This window comes from Ceratotherium simum, chromosome 28, assembly GCF_057802395.1.
Source record: "Ceratotherium simum simum isolate JZ-2026a chromosome 28, ASM5780239v1, whole genome shotgun sequence".
In the NCBI taxonomy this organism is placed as follows: Eukaryota; Metazoa; Chordata; class Mammalia; order Perissodactyla; family Rhinocerotidae; genus Ceratotherium; species Ceratotherium simum.
The window spans coordinates 39266423-39287786 of record NC_141927.1 but is presented as its reverse complement, the minus strand read 5'-3'; the positions used below and the strand labels follow the sequence as shown (position 1 = coordinate 39287786).

General features: G+C 39.0%; 1 protein-coding gene across 2 annotated transcripts in view; it reads left to right on the top strand.

The window, feature by feature from the left end:
- SLC20A2 (solute carrier family 20 member 2) overlaps positions 1-21364 on the top strand; it is a 107284-nt gene that overhangs the window by 227 nt on the left and 85693 nt on the right. The window contains exons 1-2 of one of the 2 annotated variants that reach the window (XM_087418586.1): positions 1-4379; positions 5768-5925. The exons of the other annotated variant lie outside the window; for it this stretch is intronic. The gene's annotated coding sequence lies outside the window, so the exon portion shown is untranslated. The remainder of the gene's footprint in view (positions 4380-5767; positions 5926-21364) is intronic. 2 annotated transcript variants of the gene reach the window in all.

Sequence of the window (21364 nt, the reverse complement as noted above, 5' to 3'; positions counted from 1 at the left end):
CCGCCGGCCCGCCCCCGGCGCCCGCCGGCCGCGCGGCCCTCCGGCAGCCCGGCCCCGCGCCGGCTTCCCGCGCGCTCCTGGGGGCGGGGGGCCCGCCGCGCCGGGCCGCGCACGCGGATGGAGCCGCCCGTGCTCGAGCGGGCGCGGAGTGGCGGGGATGCTCGTGCCCCGCGAGTGCCGTGCCTCCTCCCGGCCCGCTCGGCGCGCCCGGGGCGTGACTCTTGGCGTGGGAGGGGGAATGTGCAGCGTCCCACGAATCGAGATTAAGCTCGGAAACACGATTTTCTGAGTTATTGAGGGCATAGGGTTGCTCTTAATATTTGCTTTAATATTTAGTTAAGCGTATGTTCTCCAAACTGCCTTTCCATTTTCCTTATCGTAATAAATGATGCGTGGCTGAGACTGTGGAAGTGTTTTAAAAACTAGAGGTGCCCAGGATGCTGTAATATTGTCAGTTTAAGTGACTTTTGGGTATTTTTAAACAATTTTGTTTAGGGTCTTGAAAAATGTATTTTCTAGCAAGATACAGAGAATGAATTTATGTAGGATTTCAGCATCAGTGTTGCAGTAATCAGATTTCAGTGGTTGGTGCAGCCTTGCAAATAAATGGCTACTTATCCATGTGCTTGAGGGCTTAACTATTCCTTTTGAGCTAGTTCTCTAGGATCAGCTGACTGCTCATTATAGTTCACAGTAGCCCGTGTAGAGGTTGTATTCTTAATTGATAAGCAGAGATAAGAGCTAACATTTAACACTACCCCTTAGCAAGTTTTCTCCACTTGTTTGTGGATCATTCTGGTACAATTAAACTCACCTTTGTCTAGATGAAGAGCATTACTTGGTACAATAACATACTAGCTTTATTTCTACTATTAGTATATATTAGCTTATATATTATATATGCATAATCATATATAATTTTATAACCACTTAGTTTGACTCTAAAGTTGGAAAGTTACGAACAATAATAGTAGGCAATGTTGAATGCTGTTTGCCAGGCCTATGCCGAATGGTCTACATGCTTTATCTCATTTCATCTTCCCGGATAATTTCTTGCATAACCATAGATTGCTCAAAAATCTTTGAATACACGAGTTTGATTTGAATGTGTCCAAATGTGAAATATGTATATTAATTACTTCTGTTTCCCCTTTTGTGAAATAAGGGTGTTGGCAATATAAAATGACTCCTGGATTAAATTAATGCATTTTTCAAGTTGGAAGAGGGCTTTAAAATTGCATAGAACCACAGTTAGTCCCTTTATTTGGGTATTCAGTAGTTCCCAAAGCCCAGTGTCTCGTGTATCCAAGTTCCCATTACATGTCATTGTCACCCAGTGAACAGGCTATGCATGGACAGGGAGAAATGTAAATATTGGGAAAGCCTTAATGGCCATTTCTGAAAGATTCCCGTCTTTCCATATTTAGCTTCTAAGTGACATTCCTAATTAAGGGTAAACAAGTGACAATGAAACAGGAAGAGTAATCTTCCAATACCAAACCAAGGAAATAGAAAAACCGTGGGTTGCCTGTTACTTTGTTGATGAGTCAAACGTTCATGGGTATACAAACGTTAAGAATGTTAGATTATCTACGTTGTTGGGGTTCTACCTCATTTTTCAGTTTGCCTTTAAATATCTTACACATGTAATTCAGTTTCAAGTCCAGCACTTTGTGCATTAAGAAGTTAAGTTTTTAATTGGATTTAATTAAGTAGTTTTGACTTCCTTAATTGAAAAGTTTATTTTGACTGTGTTTCCAAGATACAATTGAATGATTTCTGTAGGTATAACAATGGTGAGAATGACAGTGGGATCTAACAGTTTTCATCTTGTGGGAGTAGAAGTAGTTGAAAGGACGGAAGGATGAGGGAAGTGCTTGGAAACGTGTCTTAGTTGTGATTAGAGCCTACTGGACTTCACCTGTTTTCAGATTCTAGTGGTCCATCGTTAGAGAGGAGGAGATGGAGAATGAATGCTTTGCCAATCAGCATTTTCCTTGACCTAAAGGCATTCTCTCTGGAGAGGGGATGAGTGGAGAGTTGACATCAATGGAAGGATGTAAGAACTAAAAAATGCACTTGTTTTCTTTGGAGTTAATCCTTCCACCCATCATGACTAACTGATTCTTGCCACCACTTGCATCTTGAGGCACTTTCCTAGGAGATATTTGATATGTACGGCAAGTCCTAGTAGATGAAGCAAGGAAGGGAAAGAAAGGGGAGGAGACAAAGCACAAAGGGTGTGCAGCACCGCAGTGATAGGCTTTCATTCAGGCAGGGTAGGCCCTGAGCCTCAGCGGCCTCTACTGTGAAAACCATTCCAATAATATTAACTGTGTGTCTGTGTAAATCTCTTGCATGTTATTTGGATCCAGAAATATGGAGCGTATCCCTTTAATATGCTGTAGAAACAATGGAACGTATTTAGAATACAGTCAAGTTATTGACTTTTTCATGACAGCCCTTTCTGTGTGCTTGTCATTGTTGGAAAACCAGAGTGACCGTAAAGCCAGCATTGGCTCCTGTTTGTAAGGCATTTAAGTGATGTCATGTTTCATTGGACTGGAAGACAAGCCCTTCTCATTCCTTACCGCAAAACTTGGCTCTCACGTGGAGTGCCCTTTAAGCCCCCAGAGTGCAGGGACCTTTTCTGTGTCACTCATTGCCATGTCCCCAGAGCCTCGAACAGAACCTGGCATATGGAAGGTGCTCAGTAAATATTTGTGGAGTGAACAAAAATACATTGGAATCCTCTTCTCTCTTCGTTCCACTAGTGGAGATCCCACTTACCTTTCCAGGCAGGGCCATTCCAGCCTTACCATCTCCACCGAGTCTGCAGCCCATGATAAGCCCCTTTGAACGTTACCTGTTTATACCACATGCTTTGGCATTTAATTTTTTTATGGCTTTATATTGTTACATAAGTGTTTCCTGTGTTTTGTTTCCCCACCCAAAATATAGGCTACTCGAGGGCAGGGAATATCGATGTTTGAGAACTTCCTTCTTCAGCTGGTATAATAAGATATACAGAGTAGGTTTAAATTTACCTATTGGGGGAATATTGGATATCATGGGGGAAACATAAGAGATACTCAAAATGTGGTCCCAATCCTCAAGTAGGTAGTATTTTAGTTGGGCAAACATTGTGTACACACGTGAAGCAGTATGAGGATTTGGAGCTAAAGAAGACAAAGTAATAGCAGCTAACATTTACGTGCTTAAAACGTGCCAGACGCTGTCCCAGGTGCCTTTACATGTTAATTTATTTGAATCTCACAACAATCCTTTGAAGTAGATACAATTAAAGTCCCATTTTTCAAATGAGGAAACTGAGGCACAGCAAGGTAATTAACTTACTTGCCCAAGATCACAACACAAGTAGTAAGTAGGGAGACAGGATATGAACCCAGGCAGTCTGGCTCTTGAGTCAGTGTGCTTTCTCTGGGGGGTTTTACTTTATGGAAGGCAGAAGAGAGATCTAAAAGTTGACACTACTTTCTCAGCTATAAAAGGTGCTCTTTTTCAAGTTTCAAAGTCGCATGAAAGATTGCAGTGACTCTGAGCATCAGAAAGAGTGGTGGGTTTTCTAGATAGAAGAGGTTGGTAATGAAATGGTTGAGGGCACACTGTATTTTGAAATGACTAAAGGTGAGGGGAGAAAAACTGAGTTTTGAATCTCAAAGCTGAGTGAGGATTATAACTCTTCGTAGGTATTGCATTCTAGGACAGTGATTCACCAGGACATGGGACAATGATTGTTTTAAGTTATTAATTTAGTGTCAAAAAACTTATTGTGAAATAAAATGATATCAAATGACACTTGATATCTTACTGCTTTTGTTTTTTAAGCACTTAACTAAATTTAAACCTCTAGTGGTAGTAATTCACTGGAATGTGTTACTGAAGGTTTCCTGTGCACTTCTATCCATTTGCTTTGTCCTTATGTGCAATCTTGATCCACTTTTTCAGCTTGTCTGGGGCAGTAGAGACCACTGTTGGGGCCAGGAGGCCTCTTCAAACCAAGTAATATTTCTTTGGTGGAAAAAACATGTAAAATTAAGCTGTTGATTTGGTGACAGACCTGGAGTGAAGTCATTTTGAAGTTGTGTGGCATTAGATGAGGGCCTACAAACAAAATCCAGCAAGAAGAAGAAAAACAATATTCTCTGAAAGCCCAGTTTTGCATCCCTTTGTCAGGAGCTGACAATATTATTTTCAGGGTGTTGGGCATCAACAGAGTCACTGAATCTCAGTGACTCCACAGTAGGGGTGTACATACATCACCACACCCACTGTCCAGGATCAGAGGAGGAAGTGCCCTTGAATGAAGCACGGGCCACAAGCCTGGTTAGCAGCCAGGGAGGACACACGCTCTGCAGGTAAAGTATCCTGTGCTACAGACCCTTTCTGCTGGGTAGGAGGTCATGTCGTTTGTCTTGGGGTAGCTTTATAATTTGAGTCGGTGAAGCAATGACATATGCTGCTGTAATTTTCACATCAGCACATGTTTTGGGATGGCCTGTCATAGAAGCAACTTGTAACTATGAATATTGTCCCACGGTTCTGCTCTATTTAAGCAGGTGAGGAAATGATTTGGAAAATTTGAGTTAACCTATATTGAAGTGTTTATCCAATTGGCATGTTAGCCTTAATCTTAATTTCAGGCTCTTCTCGCAATGGGAGGTTTTTAGGGAAAGACAAAATGATACATTGATTCGTTTGTTTTAAACCTATCAAGCTGGGATAATTTAATGAAATCTCTGCTGCTCCATTGGATGAATTTCAGGGTTGTTGAGCTGGATCCTGAACATGATCCACTGTGGTGGTTCTTTAAGTAGGAGTGTACATCAGAATGACCCAGAGTTTATTATAAAAGTAACAGATGTCTTAGCCTAACCCCAGAGATTCAGATTTTTTAGAGCTGGAGCTGGGCCTGGACATCTGCATTTTATAATTTTTTATTTATTTATTTTTCCCCCAAAGCCCCAGTAGATAGTTGTATGTCATAGTTGCACATCCTTCTAGTTGCTGTATGTGGGACGTGGCCTCAGCATGGTGGGAGAAGCTGTGCTTCGGTGCGCGCCCGGGATCCAAACCCGGGCCTCCAGCAGCAGAGCGCGCGCACTTAACCGCTAAGCCACGGGGCCGGCCCCATGGACATCTGCATTTTAAACCAGCCTCAAGTGATCCTAGTGCCCACCTCCCCCTGTGAGAAGAACCAGCCCAGTATTTTATAGATAAGAAAATTGGGGCAAAGTCAAATGACTTGCCTGCAGCTGGTTTAGTGATGCCAAGAAGATTTTAATCACCAGATAATATGTAGTTTCAGAATTTTATGGCTGGAAGAAATTTTCCGGGTCATCAATTCACTAGCTCATTTTACAGCTAAATATAAACCGTGCTTGTTTATACCATTTCCAAGTAAGATATGAATGCAGAGAAATAGTGTTTTCTCAAAGCCTGTCTTCTATCCTGGCCACAGTAAAGATCAAAACATCAATCACCAGAATTTCTTTACAATTTTAACTGATGTTTTTTGTTAATTTTAGGAATTGTCAATTATTTGCAGCATTTTTATTGTATACCCTGTGATGACCTTTTAAATTTTTTTTGAAAATATATTTAAAGCTGAAGTGAAAGATTAAAATTATTTGAATTATTTATTTTTCAGTCTTAGCTAAAATGTAATACTGTGTGAGAATTTGCACTGCTTTGTTAGAGTTTTGTGTTTTTAAAATCTGGTTGATTTTTAACTTTTTTTTTCAAGGCATCCTACCTTGGAAACAGCACAATTTGGCTTCCATGTCACCTTTGAGTATGAGAGAAGAATCCTAGTTTCAGCATGTCCTCAATAGAAACCAAAGAACCAGGTTCGTTCCTTCAAGAAGTCGCCTAAAGCCTGTGGAGCAGCAGCCATTTCCAGAAGTAAATAATGGGGCAGATTCCTGTGAATGGACTATATGGCAAAGTGACTCATTAAGATATTCATGGAAGGATGGTAAAAAGCTGAAGAAAAGGCACATTTCAAGAAGCAACCCAATGCCATTTAGGATTTTTGAGCAGCTGAAAGAAGATGGTTCTGAAAATACGAGAGCAAGACTCGAGCGTATTTCCTTACATGTTTCTTACATTATCTTTGTTAACGCGTCTGCTTTTGTGTATAATATTTGAGTTATTTTCCTCTACTGCAATAGCTGGTAATCTACTTATGATCAGGGTTTTATTCTCTGTGGATAGGGAAATAGTAGCTATAGTAGGAAAAATAGGAACAGTTCGTTGGGATGTCAGCCCCCAGAAACTGAATAGTTACTGACGATTTGGGATGTTGATGCATTGCTCCTTCATAGTGATGTGCTGCTGCTTGTCCGCTGTCTCTGCGACTTGAGATCCATCTTCCTTTATCTACTCTTAGCCTCTGTAAGTGCTTACTTTTTTCTTGCACAGTTTTTTGGACTGAAGATCTGATGACCATATTTTTTCAGTTTAAAGATAGAATTATGTCTTCATAAATAGACCTTTGGTATGGCTGCTCTTCTACCCTCGATCAAGAAGAGAATCATTTCTGTTCTCTTCCAGAGTTGCTCTTTACTATTTGTATGTTCTTGTTCAGTGTTTTGTTTTCCTCTACTGGTTCTAGATGGAAATGAAGGATGATGTCTGTGTTCTGTTTTCACTTGGCTAGGAAACCAGAAAAACATGGGTTGTAGAAGTTTATAGAAAATTTACAACATCTTTTAACCATTTTGATTTTAACCCTTCATCACACTTCTTTTTAGCAATATTGATTTCAGTGTTACCTTCTTACACTGCCCATTCCTTTTTGGGGGAGGCAATAAGAAGCAGAGATTTCTCCAAATGCTGATAAGTACAGAGAGAGAGAAGATGACAGAGAGAGAAAGCTTTTGTAATTAACAAATGAAGCAGTTGGTCATTAAGGTCATTAATATGTATGCACACATTGTCAGTATGAAAATTAGTTTGTGGGTTAGAGCTAAGATAATTAACATAAGTAAATTTTAGTATTTTCAGCTCTTTTTGTGACTCAGTGGACCTCATAATTTTTTCCTCTGTAAATTGAGGAAACTTTTGTTCTTATGAATTGAGTTTTGTGCAACAGAGACAAATATAAGCAAAAGAACAGATTTAAAATTTTAATTTAATCTAATAAAGTGAAATTCCAGAACCCATTTTTTAAAAAATTATTTCCTTCTCTGGTAGGCCTGTTTTATGTCCTCTTTTTTCCCTCTCTGCCCTATCTCCTAATCACCTGGTCTCACTTTTACATTTTTTTCTTATCTGTCCAGAATTTCTTGTTTGGTGTCTTTGTGTTTGGCCTACTTCCTGCCGTTTCTGTGATTCAGCCTCCCATTGAAGATGGTTTTTGTTCTCTTTGTCCTCTGTTTCCTGGGGCATGCCTCTTCCTAGTCCGCCACCTCATCTTTAGTTGTTCTCTCTTGGAATTCAGCTGCTGTCATAGCTCCTGCCTGTTTCAGCCCTCCCTTGTGTCCACTCCACTTCTTGTCCACTGCGTTCCACTATTGTCTCCGGCACTGGCGATCTCTTCTCTTCCACCACCTCGCTTTGCTTCTGTCTGAGCAGTTACTGATCGCTCATGTTTCATCCAGCTCTCATCCTGTCTCATCTCTAAATTTGGGTTTTTTTCTTCCTGTACTTTTTAGTCATTGTGCGTTTGCTCCGTGGGCTCTGTTTCTATTTTCCTTGTCCCTGGGTGGTAGGTATTACTAGATGGATTTGTTGTCAGTATTTGCATAGAACACAGATCCTTGCTGTGTATTTCCTGGGTAGCCAGGAGGAATCAATTATTATTAACTTCTCTTGGAACGTCGAGCTTCCTGTGTTTTTTGCTTCTAAGAATTAGATCGGTATTCTAGAAGACTAATATTACTTTAAAGAGAGGATAGACATATGATGCTGTCATTTTAACTCTTACTCAAGAGTTCATGACATTTGAATTCACTCCCTTATCTTGAAAGATTAAAGACATCCGAAGCAGCCTTGAGGATGAGGGTGGGTGGAAGAGAAAGGAAAATACTAGAAAAGGACTTATAGTCAATTTCTTTTTTTTAAAGTTTATTTATTTATTTATCCCCCCAAAGCCCCAGTAGATAGTTGTACGTCATAGTTGCACACCCTTCTAGTTGCTGTATGTGGAACTCGGCCTCAGCATGGCTGGAGAAGTGGTGCGTCCGTGCGCGCCTGGGATCCGAACCCAGGCCGCCAGCATCAGAGCGCGTGCACTTAACCGCTAAGCCACGGGGCCGGCCCCTTATAGTCAATTTCTAGAACTAGAAAGAAAACTGAAACCACAGACTACATGCTTTTTTTAATTTTTTTTGGTGAGGAAGATCAGCCCTGAGCTAACATGCATGCCAATCCTCCTCTTTTTGCTGAGGAAGACCAGCCCTGAGCTAACATCTATTGCCAGTCCTCCTCTTTTCCCCTTTTTCTCCCCAAAGCCCCAGTAGATAGTTGTATGTCATAGTTGCACATCCTTCTAGTTGCTGTATGTTGGACGCTGCCTCAGCATGGCTGGACAAGTGGTGCGTCGGTGTGCGCCCGGGATCCGAACCCGGGCCGCCAGCAGCGGAGTGCATGCACTCAACTGCTAAGCCACAGGGCTGGTCCCACAAACCACAGGCTTTAACATTTTTTAGGTAAAAGGTCTCCTAAAAGAATGAAAAGTATCAGTAATTCTGTTAACTAGTTTTAGTACTAAGTCACCTGTATTTTTACATTTCCCTTTAAGTTCCAAGACTTTTATTTAATGTTTAACAAAACAGAAACTTAATCTTGTAAATATTCATTTTATTTTGAGAGACTTGATGTCTCCTTAAATATTAATCTGTGATTTTGTAATTACACTGCAACATTCTCAACATGCCGTTTACAGCCGACCCTGTTAGTTTCTTGTGTGGGAGAGCACATACAGTCACTTCTTGCTTAGCGACGGGAATACGTTCTGAGAAATGTGTCATTAGGCAGTTTCATTATTGTGCAAACATCATAGAGTGTACTTACGCATACCTAGATGGCATAGCCTGCTGCACATCTAGGCCACAGGGTACTAATCTTATGGGACCACTGTCATATATTCGGTCCGTCGTTGACTGAAATGTCATTATGCGACGTGTGACTTGTATGGTCTTGCCCCTCTGGACTCTGTAGTGTTGTAACGAAAAGGTAGCTTTTTGGCAAAATTTTATTTTATACTGTTGATGATTTACATTGTCTTATATTTTTCTTTTATACGTGTATATACTGTGAATGTATTGTGACCCTGTAATTTAGTTTTCCATGATGTATGTGAACTACTGGAGGTAGAACTAATGTGAGTGCAGATGTAGCTTTATTAAACTTAAAAAAAGAAAAACCCTATATGTCACACAATGTAGTGTTTAAATAAGATTTTAAGGCTAACCCTACAAATTGAGGTTGATCTTATTGACTGTTCTTTCTGCCTGAGCCTTCCCTAATTGTGATGGTGGTGGTTGGGTGTCTTGAAGCTAAAGAAATGGCTAATGGTCCAGTTATGGTACTGTAATATTCACCACCCATGAACAACTAGTAGAAATAACATCAGAAGCACAGTTAAGCTACTAATGAGAAATTTATATAGATGTGCTATGTACAAGACTATTCTGGGATTACAGAGATGAACAAGGTCTGGTCCATTCTCTAGAAGCTCATAACTGAGTATGGAATATTGATAAGTGAATGATTGCAATACAGTGTGGCAAATGATAAAATATACATAGGTAGCAGCTATTATAGCAACAGACTAACTGGGAGAGTCAGAAAGTATAGGTCAGAAACCTAAAAACATCAGATATAATATGTATATAACTGATGTGTGTGCAGTTCTGACTATGAAGTAGTTGCTGGTCTGTCTTTGCTGTGTGTATTGGGCAAGTTACTTAAAGCACTCAGACTCGCTATCTTCACCTTGAATGGTGATAATTACCTAGTAATGTTATATGTATTAAATGAGATAATATATGTGAGGTCCCTTAATTATTGTTTAGAATTTGGAGAACTAAACAACTAGTAGAGAACATGGTTTAGAAATAATACTCTTATTATATAGATAATGTTGCTGCTCAAAATGCTTGGAATTCCTGTTTTAAATTTGCTTTTATAATTTTTAAGAAATCTAGCCTTATTAAAAACCTTATAGTCAGTCCCTTCTTTTTTAACCAAAAGAAGTTTATTTAGCTTGATCTGTTTGCCAGATGTAGTCATCGATGAAAATTGTCTCTTCCCATAAATCAAATCCATTCTCAGAGCATTTAAAATATACTACAATTAAGCATATTTTACAAAAATGTGCCATAAGCTTCTCAAGTGTTCAGCAAGAATGACAACATCATTGGAATAGGTCTCCGTAATGGCTGCTTTCAGGAGAGTTGGAGTAAGACTTATTGGATACCGAAGCTTTGGAGTATGGTTTAAAATCAGTCTTTGTATAGTTGTAATCTCAACACTGGGTTGTGTATACTAACCTGAATATAGTTCCTGGATTATATCTATGTTTTTGTTATTTTAAAAGGTTTAAATTAACTTCCTTTAACAGAACCTGGCTGAACAGTCTGCATTTTCTAATGTAATAGAAAAAGTTGGCACAGTGATTTAATATTATTTTGTTTATGGTTGATTAATTTCTTCCTAAATTAGCAGTTTTAAAAATATAGGTCTAGTCCTAGACCATATGATAAATCAGGTCAGGTAAACTTTTCACTTGAAACAAACTTTCACTGGATTGTTCAGCCTTGTTATAAAAGTCCACTAATTCATGGCATGATTAGACTTGTCTATTATGTTATGATTTTGTGTATTATAAGGGTTGTATTTGGGGTAATTAAAAAAAATCAGTTTTGAGATAGAATTACCAGCCCAGAATTTTGATAAAGATCAAAATATGTCTTGTCTAAAGCCTCTTTATTAAAGTTCATTATTTACAATCAAGAGATTTAAATAAGTTTAGTTTGTATTCAATGGCTGGTGTTAATTAATATTGACATTACGTTCACATATAGGGAAACTGTATTTCCGTAGAGAGGGAGATTCAGTGTATTAATATTCCAAAGCTTAATTTAAGCTGGTTATGATTAGAAAAGGGCTTCCACTCGTGTTGTCTGGAAGGTTCCCAGTAGTCCTGTGGGCATGTTAACTGCGTGTTTTAACTACTGTAATAAAATCCAGTTAGTGGGAGGCCAGCTCGGTGGCACAAGCGGTTAAGTGCTTGTGCTCCGCTGTGGCAGCCTGGGGTTCGCGGGTTCGGATCCCGGGCACGCACCGTTGCACTGCTTGGTAAGCCATGCTGTGGCGGCGTCCCATATAAAGTAGAGGAAGATGGGCACGGATGTTAGTCCAGGGCTAGTCTTCCTCAGCAAAAAAAAAAAAAGGAGGATTGGGCATGGATGTTAGCTCAGGGCTGGTCCTCCTCCTCAAAAAAAAAAACAAAAACAGCAGAGATGTTTGGGGAGTTGGTGCAGGTGAGGTAGAATGAGCTGAGGTACTGGGTTTTGTCTTTCGCTGCTCCGTTATATTCTTTGAGAAACTAAATTTTTTTCTGATAGTGTTTTATTTTTTCTTGGATTTTTGTTTATTGTTGTTACTGATAACAATAACAGTTATCATTATGGGGCCTCGGTAGGGCCAGGCTCTTGACAAACGTTGAACTCTATGCTATTGCTTATGTAATTTTCTAATAAAATTTGATGTTATGGAATATATTTTATATAATATATATTCATATGTAGTATACAATGTGTTTATGTTGATAAATAAGTAAATAAACGCTAGAGCAGTTCTGCAGATCAATAGGTTGTTGTATTACATTGTTCCCACTATAAAAATGAGGAAATTGAGGGAGGTTATTGAACTGCCTGAGATCACACGGACAGTAAATAGTGAAACCAGGATTTTAGCTAGGTCTGATCACTTTTCTAAACTGCCTTTTAAAATATTTTCCCTTGAAAAAGTAAAATTTAGCTGTTTTATAAATGCATATTATTTTGAGCTAAGGAATACTCTGTTAATCCTATGCTGTACACCTGGTTTTTTCCAAAATAAAATAACTTTGTTCCTGATTATAGAAGTAATGGGGCTCAGTGTTAAAAGTAATCAGTGCTTGGTGGAAAAACAAAACCAGATAATACACAGAAAAGTATAAAGGGGGTGGTAAAAATCACTAGTAATTCTACCATACAGAGGTTAACATTTTGATGTATAGTCTCCAGACTTTTTGGTGTAAATACATATATGTATACTTTTAAAACAAAGATAGGTTCACAACATGCCTGTTGTCTAGTAACTCTTCTTACTCATGTATTATGTATTGGCCATCACTCCACATCATTAAAAGTTTCTATCTTCATTTTAAATTTTCCTTTTCATTTTTTAGAAATAACCTTTTTACTTTGGAACGGTGTTGGGTTTATGGAGAAATTGCAGAGATAGTAGAGAGAGTTCCCAGTTTCCCCTGCCCTTTATATCTTACATTAGGTTGGTACGTTTGTCACAATTAATGACCCAATATTGATACATTATCAACTCAAGTCCATCCTTATTTGGATTTCCTTAGTATTTGCCTCATGTCTTTTTCTTTTCCAGGACCTCGTCCAGGATTCCACACTACATTTAGTCGCCATGTCTCCGTAGGTTCTTATTGGCCGAGACAGTTTCTCAGACTTTCCTTGTTTTTTATGACTTGACAATTGTGAGGAGTGCTGGTCAGATATTGTAGAATGCCTCTCGATTGGGATTTGTCTGATGTTTTCTCATAGTTAGACTGGGGTGATATGTTTTGGGGAGGGAGACCACGGAGGCAAAATGCCGTTTTCATCATATCATGTCAAGAGTGCATACTATCTGCATGACCTGTCACTCTTGGTGGTGCCCTTGGCATCCTGACTGAGGTAGGGTTTGTCAGGTGTCTCTACCGTAGTTACTCTTTTTTCTCCCCTTCCTTCTTGTGCTCTTGGGAAGGAAGGCAGCCCACACTGAAGGAGTGGGAAGTTACGTTCCACCTCCTAGAGGGCAGAGACAGAGTATCTGCATACGTTATTGGGGATTCTTCTGCACGGGAGATTTATCTGTCCTCCCCATTTATTTATTTGTTCAATCGTTCATTTATATCTGTGTAGACTAATGGTATTTATACTTTGGGTTATAATCCAGCACAACTTTATTGCTCTGATTGTTGTGGCTCTGACCGTTGGGAGCTCTTTCAGTTGGTTCCTGTGTCCCTTTGCTATACCCCATCATTGTGGGTTAATATCTTCATTTTTTACATAGCTGCGTGGTAGTCCATTATAAGAATATACTATAATATATTTAATGCCTTATTGATGGCAATTTAGGTATCAGATTTCTCACTGTTATAAACAATAATGTGATGAGCAGTCTCTAAAAATATATATTTATGAAAATATTGTTTGATAGTTCAGGAAAAATTGCTGTATTAAAAGGACTGCCCATCTTTACATTCTTTTGTGTGATATGTGAGTCTTTCTTAAACATATCTTCAGCAGGTTTCTGAGGAGTGAGCATTTTCACCTTTCCTAGGGAAGACAGTGGTGTGTTTATCACTGTAGCTGCCTCCCTTTTTCTTTTTTTCATGTGATCAGAGCTGATGGCAGGGGTAGCGCCAGTGGTCCTAAAGAGCTGCTTGGAAATCATTTCTTGTCTTGAGACACCTGTGCCTTCTCAGTATAGAATCAGTTACTGTAGACAATTAACAAGATGAATTTAAACTCAGTTCAGAAAAACAAAACAGCAGTCTCAAAGAGCAGAAACTTGAGACCTGGAAGAGACCATGGAAATCATATTCCATCCCTGCATTTTAGAAATAGGAAACTGTACTGTTGGGTGAGATGATTTGCCTGGGATTATGCAGTAAGTAGCAGAAGCATTCAACAATCTGGATTTCTGCATAAGTCTCAGAATTCCTTGGTACATGGGTATATTTTATATCCCATGCAAAGATATACAAAACTTCTTAAGTTGGAAAATTTCAAACATGTACCAAAGAAGACAAAGGAGTGTAATTAATCTCCATGTCCCTATCACCCCAGCTTTATCTGTTAATTTGTGGCCAGTCTTGTTTAAAACTCCCACCCACACGCCCACCACCATATTATTTCTAAGTGTATCCCAGATATTAAATCATTTCATCTGTAAATATTTCAATATACTCAAAAATAAAAACTTTTTTTCAAAACACAACCACAATACCATTATCACACCTTGAAGACCTTTCTATGCAAGGAAATTTAGTTATAAAAACTTTCCAAGTTTGTATTCACCATTGGTTAGAATCTGGCGTTACTGAAAATACACTGGGTATAATTCCCCCAGTGGTACCAGATTCCTTAGTATAAGCCCACAGGGATTATAGAGACATTCTAATGTGTATCTGTCCACCATACACAATGGCCTAGGTTATGGCTTTTGTCATACATAAATCTCATGTATTAGGATCTTACCCGGAAAAAATAAATCAACCTCTCGTGATTTCTTCAGAGGCAGAGAAATTCATAGAGTGTATGACAGAACCTCCTGACTGTATGTGTTTTTCGGCCCTTCTTAAGTCTTTATCAACGCAGGAGGAGGAAATTCCAAGGACATAGCAACAAGAATTCTTTTTCAGATTTTATCTTATTAACAGAAGCCACCGACGGGAATTTGGTGTATGGCCGTTCCACTCCAAATCTTCTGCAGAGAGATTTTTGAATGTCAAGTAAAATTCCTGCATGTTACTTCCTGAATTGGGAGTTTACAAAGCTTCTAAGAAAACCAACATGTTGATATCATTGCTGCATTTGCTTTTAGGAAGATAATTTAAGAGAAGAGAATACCTTTGATATCAGAGGTGATCCTAAGGGCAGAACCAATTGTAATTACTCTATTTTCCTCAAGCAGCACATTAAGTGGATTACTTGACTGTCTACAACTTAAAAGGGTGATTAATACTCTCAGTGTTTTAAATACTGTCTTTTCCTGGGGTTTCACTGGATCTTTAAAATTAAAATTAAAGGAGATGCTATTTCTCTAGAAAAACAGTCCTCTCTCAGAGGGTTTACAGCCCGAATAAGAAACTTTCAGTGTTTTAAATACTGTCTTTTCCTGGGGTTTCACTGGATCTTTAAAATTAAAATTAAAGGAGATGCTATTTCTCTAGAAAAACAGTCCTCTCTCAGAGGGTTTACAGCCCGAATAAGAAACTTACTTTTAAATACTCATTTACTTGCATTGAATTTATCCCAGAATTGTCTCTGTTTTTTGACATGCTGTTAAAATATGCGTTTGGAGATGGAGTGAAAAAGAAGGGCAGAAATTTTTCTTTTGCTTTTTCTAAGTCAGACTGAAACCAATCTTAACTGCATGATTCTATTTAAAATGATTTTATTGCAAATAAATATTCACCTTGCCAGCCCATATTGTTCATTATATGCATATTCATGTTTTATTCTAACCTCATTTGGACTTCTCTGCCTTGCATTTGCAGGATTGCAGCCTTTCCTTTTAGTTTCGTGAATGGGCTTTGTTCTAGTCAATCAGCTTCATTTTCCTCCCATTTTGAGAGCCCTATCTGTATTATTTCTGGATTTTGGCTCACTTTTACCTACTTATTTCCGTTCAGCAAACACCTTTTAAAGAGGAGAAATCAGTGTTACTTTTTTTCTCATTTCTAAGCAAAAGATGAAAGATTAATAAAAAACAACCACAGTGTCAAATACGTCTCTGGTCAGGTGTATTCAGTTCTCTTAGGCCAATGTGTGTGTGGATTTTAAGTTCTTAGAAGATATAGCATTGAGCTGGTGGGCTGTGATTTTCCTCTGTAGCATTTCACCCACTCTGCCTATTTTAAGCTACTTTAAAAACCCTTCTTGATAGAATAATCATAGTTTTTTCTTCAAATTCTCTTTGCTTTGAAGTTGTCTTTGCTTTGACATCTTGCTACTTGACAGCTGTGTGACTGTGATTGAATTTCTTATTTTCTGTCTTTCAGTTTCCTCATCTGAAAAGTGAGGATATTAATTAGCAGCCGCTCATTGGATTGTTTGTTGAGTCAGATAAGCTATAGTGCCTGGCACAGAATAAATGCTCCATAACTGCTCAAGCTATCTTTTTCTCTCCAGCCATCTATTACATCTTTCCCCTTTACTTGTTTATACTTCCACTTAGACTAAGAAAAATGGTTGACGTATCTTAAATAAGTGACCACCCTCACATTTTCCTCAAACTTTTTAAAAACTTTCTTTTTTGAAATGATTGCAGATTAATGGGAAATTGCAAAAATACAGAGAGGTCCCATGTATTCTTTACCCCAGTTTCCCCCAAAGGTAACTGTAGTACAAGATCAATACCAGAAAATTGACCCTGGTACACTCCCCAGAGCTCATTCAGATTTCTCCAGTTACGTACACCCGTGTGTGTGTGGCACACATAGTTCTGTGCAGTTTGATCATGTGTACATTTGTGTAACCACCACCACAATCTGGATACAGAACTGACCCATCGACCCAAAGCTTCCTCTTGCTACCCCTTCATAAAACTCCCCCAACCCTTGATAACCACTAATTTGTTCTCCAGCTTTATAATTTTGTCATTTTGAGAATATTATGTAAATGGAGTTATGCAGAAGCATCCATTTCTTTTGAGATTAACTTCTTTTACTCTGCATACTGTGTGAGATCCATTCAAGTTGTTGCCGGTAGAAAGGTTGTTCCTTTTTTTTTTTTTTTTTTTTTGTGAGGGAGATCAGCCCTGAGCTAACATCCGATGCCAATCCTCCTCTTTTTGCCAAGGAAGACTGTCCCTGGGCTAACATCCGTGCCCATCTTTCTCTACTTTATATGGGACGCCGCCACAGCATGGCTTGACAAACGGTGTGTCAGTCCGTGCCTGGAATCCGAACCTGCGAACCCCGGGCCAGCGCAGCAGAGCGTGCGCACTTAACCGCTACGACACCGGGCTGGCCCGGAAATTTTATTCCTTTTTATTGCTGAGTTCCATTCCGTGGTGTGGATGGACCACAGTTTGACCATTTGTCCATTGGCAGGACATGTGGTTGTTCCAGGTTTTGGCTATTACCGATAAAGCTGCTCTGAACATTTGTGAACAGGTGTTTTGTGTGGATCTAAGTTTTCATTTCACTAGGATAAATTCTTTGGAGTACAATTCCTGGATCAAAACTTTCTAATGGATCATTGTAGGTTTCTTTGAAAATACATGCTAATACCATCCACACCTGTAGATATATAAAGGCAATTATTTCTTAATGCCAGCCATTATACATAATATACATTGTCCTTTGTTTTAAAATATCTTTCTGTATAATTTGCAGCATGAGTCCAAAGTATAGAATCCTGTTGTCTTTTTTGTAATGTAATATAACATGTAATAAATATTTCATTTTGTTAATAAATCCCCTTTCATATTTCATTGACATTTTTCCTGAGGGGTATATTACTGTTCTCAGATAGTGAATTTGAATGGGGGAGATACTTCAAGTAATGGTTTTTCTTTTTATCATTCTTTGCAATGTAGTAGATGTTGAATTTTTTAAATACTTATAAAGATTAGCACAAAAAATGAGGAAGTCCATTAATTGATTAATGTCCAGGAACATTTCAAATAGTCAGTAGAGCAGTGTTGACACTTTTGTGTTCCAGCATAATGGTTGGGGTCCTAAGATGTTTTATAGAATCATTGTCTCCAAGGTTAAGAAGAAATAATAAGTCATTAAGGTGAAGCTACAAATACTCTTGATATGTGAAGGGCTCCTTCTTATGACAGCCATAAATTTAAGTCACTTTAAGTCTGACATCAAAGTCAACATAAGGACAATATAAATTATGGGTAGTGGATCCGTTTTGGCTTTCCCAAATATATCTACTAGCCTTAAAATAACTGATAAAGGAAAAGCTCTGTAAAAAATTGGAAGAAGGGAAGGAAAAGGATAAAATGTAAAAAGCAGTGGTTCTTAACTCTGACTGCCCATTTGAATAATCTAGATAGCTTTTTTTTTTGTGAGGAAGATCAGCCCTGAGCTAACATCCGTGCTAACCCTCCTCTTTTTTTTTTTTTTTTTTTTGCTGAGGAAGAACGGCTCTGAGCTAACATCTATTGCCAATCCTCCTCCCTTTTGTCCCCCAAAGCCCCAGTAGATAGCTGCACGTCGTAGTTGCACATCCTTCTAGTTGCTGTATGTGGGACACGGCCTCAGCATGGCCGGAGAAGCGGTGCATCGGTGCGTGCCCGGGATCCGAACCCGGGCCGCCAGCAGCGGAGCGCGCGCACTTAACCGCTAAGCCACGGGGCCGGTCCTCTAGATAGCTTTTAAAACGAAACAAGCACCCATGCCCAGGCCAGTTAAGTTAGAATCTCTGGGAGTGGCACCCAGGCGTTGGTCTTTTCTGAAATGCTTCCAGGTAATTCTAAATGATCAGCCAAGGTTGAGAATTACTGAACCAACAAGGAATGGCCTCTATGCTCATATTCCTTCACTGTAGAATTTGTTAGTATTTGCACTGCATGCATCCATCTCCTATGTAGTGGACTAATGTGGGTTCCCCATACTTTTTTTTTTTTTTTTTTAAAGATTTTATTTATTTATTTTTTCCCCCCAAAGCCCCAGTAGATAGTTGTGTGTCACAGCTGCACATCCTTCTAGTTGCTGTATGTGGGACGCGGCCTCAGCGTGGCCAGAGAAGCAGCGCGTCGGTGCGAGCCCGGGATCCGAACCCGGGTCGCCAGCAGTGGAGCGCGCTCACTTAACCACCAAGCCACGGGGCCGGCCCCCCCCATACTTTTTATTTATGGCTCTGTTGAGATGCATAGTCTCCTGAAGGGGGAAAAGTCACACTTGTGAATTGTGAACACATTTAAACTATAAAACACAGCTTTAATATGAATAATGGAAGAGTGCCTATGAAGTAAAATCAGTTTACCCCAAACAGTGAGAAACTCAGAATCATTGAAAAGTCCAAAAGGAAATTAGGTTTCATCCAGGACATACTATGGGTGGGAAACTTTTGGAGAAATTAGGCATTTAGAAAACCTGCATGGAGTGAGGAGTGAGAGATCTGAGTCTTTATTGATAGATCCTATTGTCAGCCTATTTAGTTTTTCTTTTCTTTTTTTATTTAAACTTTTACTTTGCAAAAGCAATATTTACTTGTAACAAGTGAAAGTATGCAAGGATGAATAAAGAAAAATCCCTCACCCACTTTCAGAGCCTGACGTAAATGCTTCCACACTTTTTTCTATTTTCATAAAAGTATGTTTAATGACATAAGGTTTGTCAGTTTTTTGTTGTTTAAATAAGGGCATACTTTATAGATTATTCTGAAGCTTGCTTTTCCTCCTTAATATATCATGGCTATTTCTCCAGGTCATTAGATGTAGATCTAACTCTTGTTTTCAAAAAATGAAAAATTTTCAAAATGCCATAATTTATTCAACCACTTCCCCATACGTGGACATTCAGGATTTTTTTTTTTTTTTTTTGCCGCAAGCAATGGTGCAACATATATCTTTGTTACCTTAGGTACTTGTGCTTTTGTTTCTAAAGTATTCTTACAATCCATGGTTTGGTTTTGGTCAGATTTCTTAGTTTCTCGATGCCTTGTCTGATAGTGAGAATTAGTGAGTTAATGTCAGTCGATTTCCAGTTAATTGGCCCCTTCTGGGTATCAAGTTGGGCATTGGATAGGAGAATCAGTTATTGTAGAAATGGATATTAATAAATCCTAGTGACCAGGACTGTTTTCTGTAGGTCCTAGAATCCGTCAGGTAAGGCACCTTAACAGGAGGATAACGGATGGGCTTCGTGGGGGTCCATGAACCATCTGATATTGATTACAGAATTGTGTACAAATGTACCTTTAATGGCTTTCTTCTGATTTTCAAAGGGGCTGTTGCCCCCTAAAATGGTTAAAAGTTGATAATATATGTGTCAGAGAGTAGTGCTTATCTGGAGAACCTGTAAAGTACTTTGAGTTCCCACTGGTAGCACATTTTTAATCACAACGTCCTCTTTCTGTAAATATCTGGATTGAAATGAATTTAATTTTCAGATGACGTAAGCCTAGGAGAGATAACTAATAGCAAAGATAGCGGACTCTAGATTCAGAATAATCTGAATAGGTTGTAATAATGTCCTAAAATCAGCAAGATGAAACACACTAAGGATAAACCATGTGCGGGGACTGAGGAAGCGTGGGGGTGGAGGACAAGGTCAGATGCACCTGTGATGAAAAAGAGGTAGGAGTTTATTTGACTGTAAGCTTACATGAGCCATCTCTGTGATGTGGCTGCTAAAAATATGACCTAGTTAGACCACGTTTGATGAACTGTGTTGATGTCCGTGAACCACATTTTAGGTGAGACATTAGCAAAGGCGAGAGACAAGGATAGTGATGGGCTGAGAAATGACATCACGTGAGGAACCACTCTAAAGGAGTTTGGTTGTTGGATCTGAGGGAGCGGGTATAAAGAACGATGGCAGCAACCCTGTAGATGAGGGAATAGGAAGACAAGAAGGGGTGTGGAGAACTTGTGCATTGTGCGACACATAGGTGCTCGGTAAGTGTTTGAAAGAATGAATGAGTGAAAATTACAGCCAAAGGATTTTAACTTGATCTAAACTCTGGTAAGAGCTGTCCAGTAATGGGGTGGCTGCCCTGGAAAGGAATGACTTCCAGTCAGTGGAGCCCTTCAATGAGCAGAACGATGGGTCACTGCGATAGGGGCTGTAGGAGTTCCTGCTCTGAGTGCAAGGTTGTACAGCAGGACTTAAAAACTCTTTTAATTGGAATTTTATATTTATTCTCTCAGGTACTTTAATTCTAAAATAGGAGAGAATTCTAGGATAATACTGTAGGCTCTTTAAAACTTTAAAAGTACTTTTGTAGGAGGAATGCTTTCGAGTCAAAGGCTACGTGAGGGTCTGTTATTTCAAAGGTGCTGAAACATTGAAATATAACAGGTTTTTATCTGAAACTGCGGTGCATGAGATATTCTGCTGTTAAACCTCAAGTAACTAGCCTAGACTTGTAGAGTGTGACTTAAGATTTTATTTTTGTTACATTAGAGAGGAGAAAGACTACATTCTTTTCAAGCTACAAAAAGAGAGTAAAAAGGAAATTTCACCACTTGCTGGCTTCTTGGTGGCCTAGGAAGCAGGCACACTATCTCCATTAGACTAACTGTTCTGAATTCTGACTCAGATAATAATAACACAGTATGGAATTCTTGTCATGCTTTATCATTTACAGAGGTTTGCACCCAAGCTTGCGTACTGACCTGTGAAAATATATCTTTAAGTTGGTTGAAA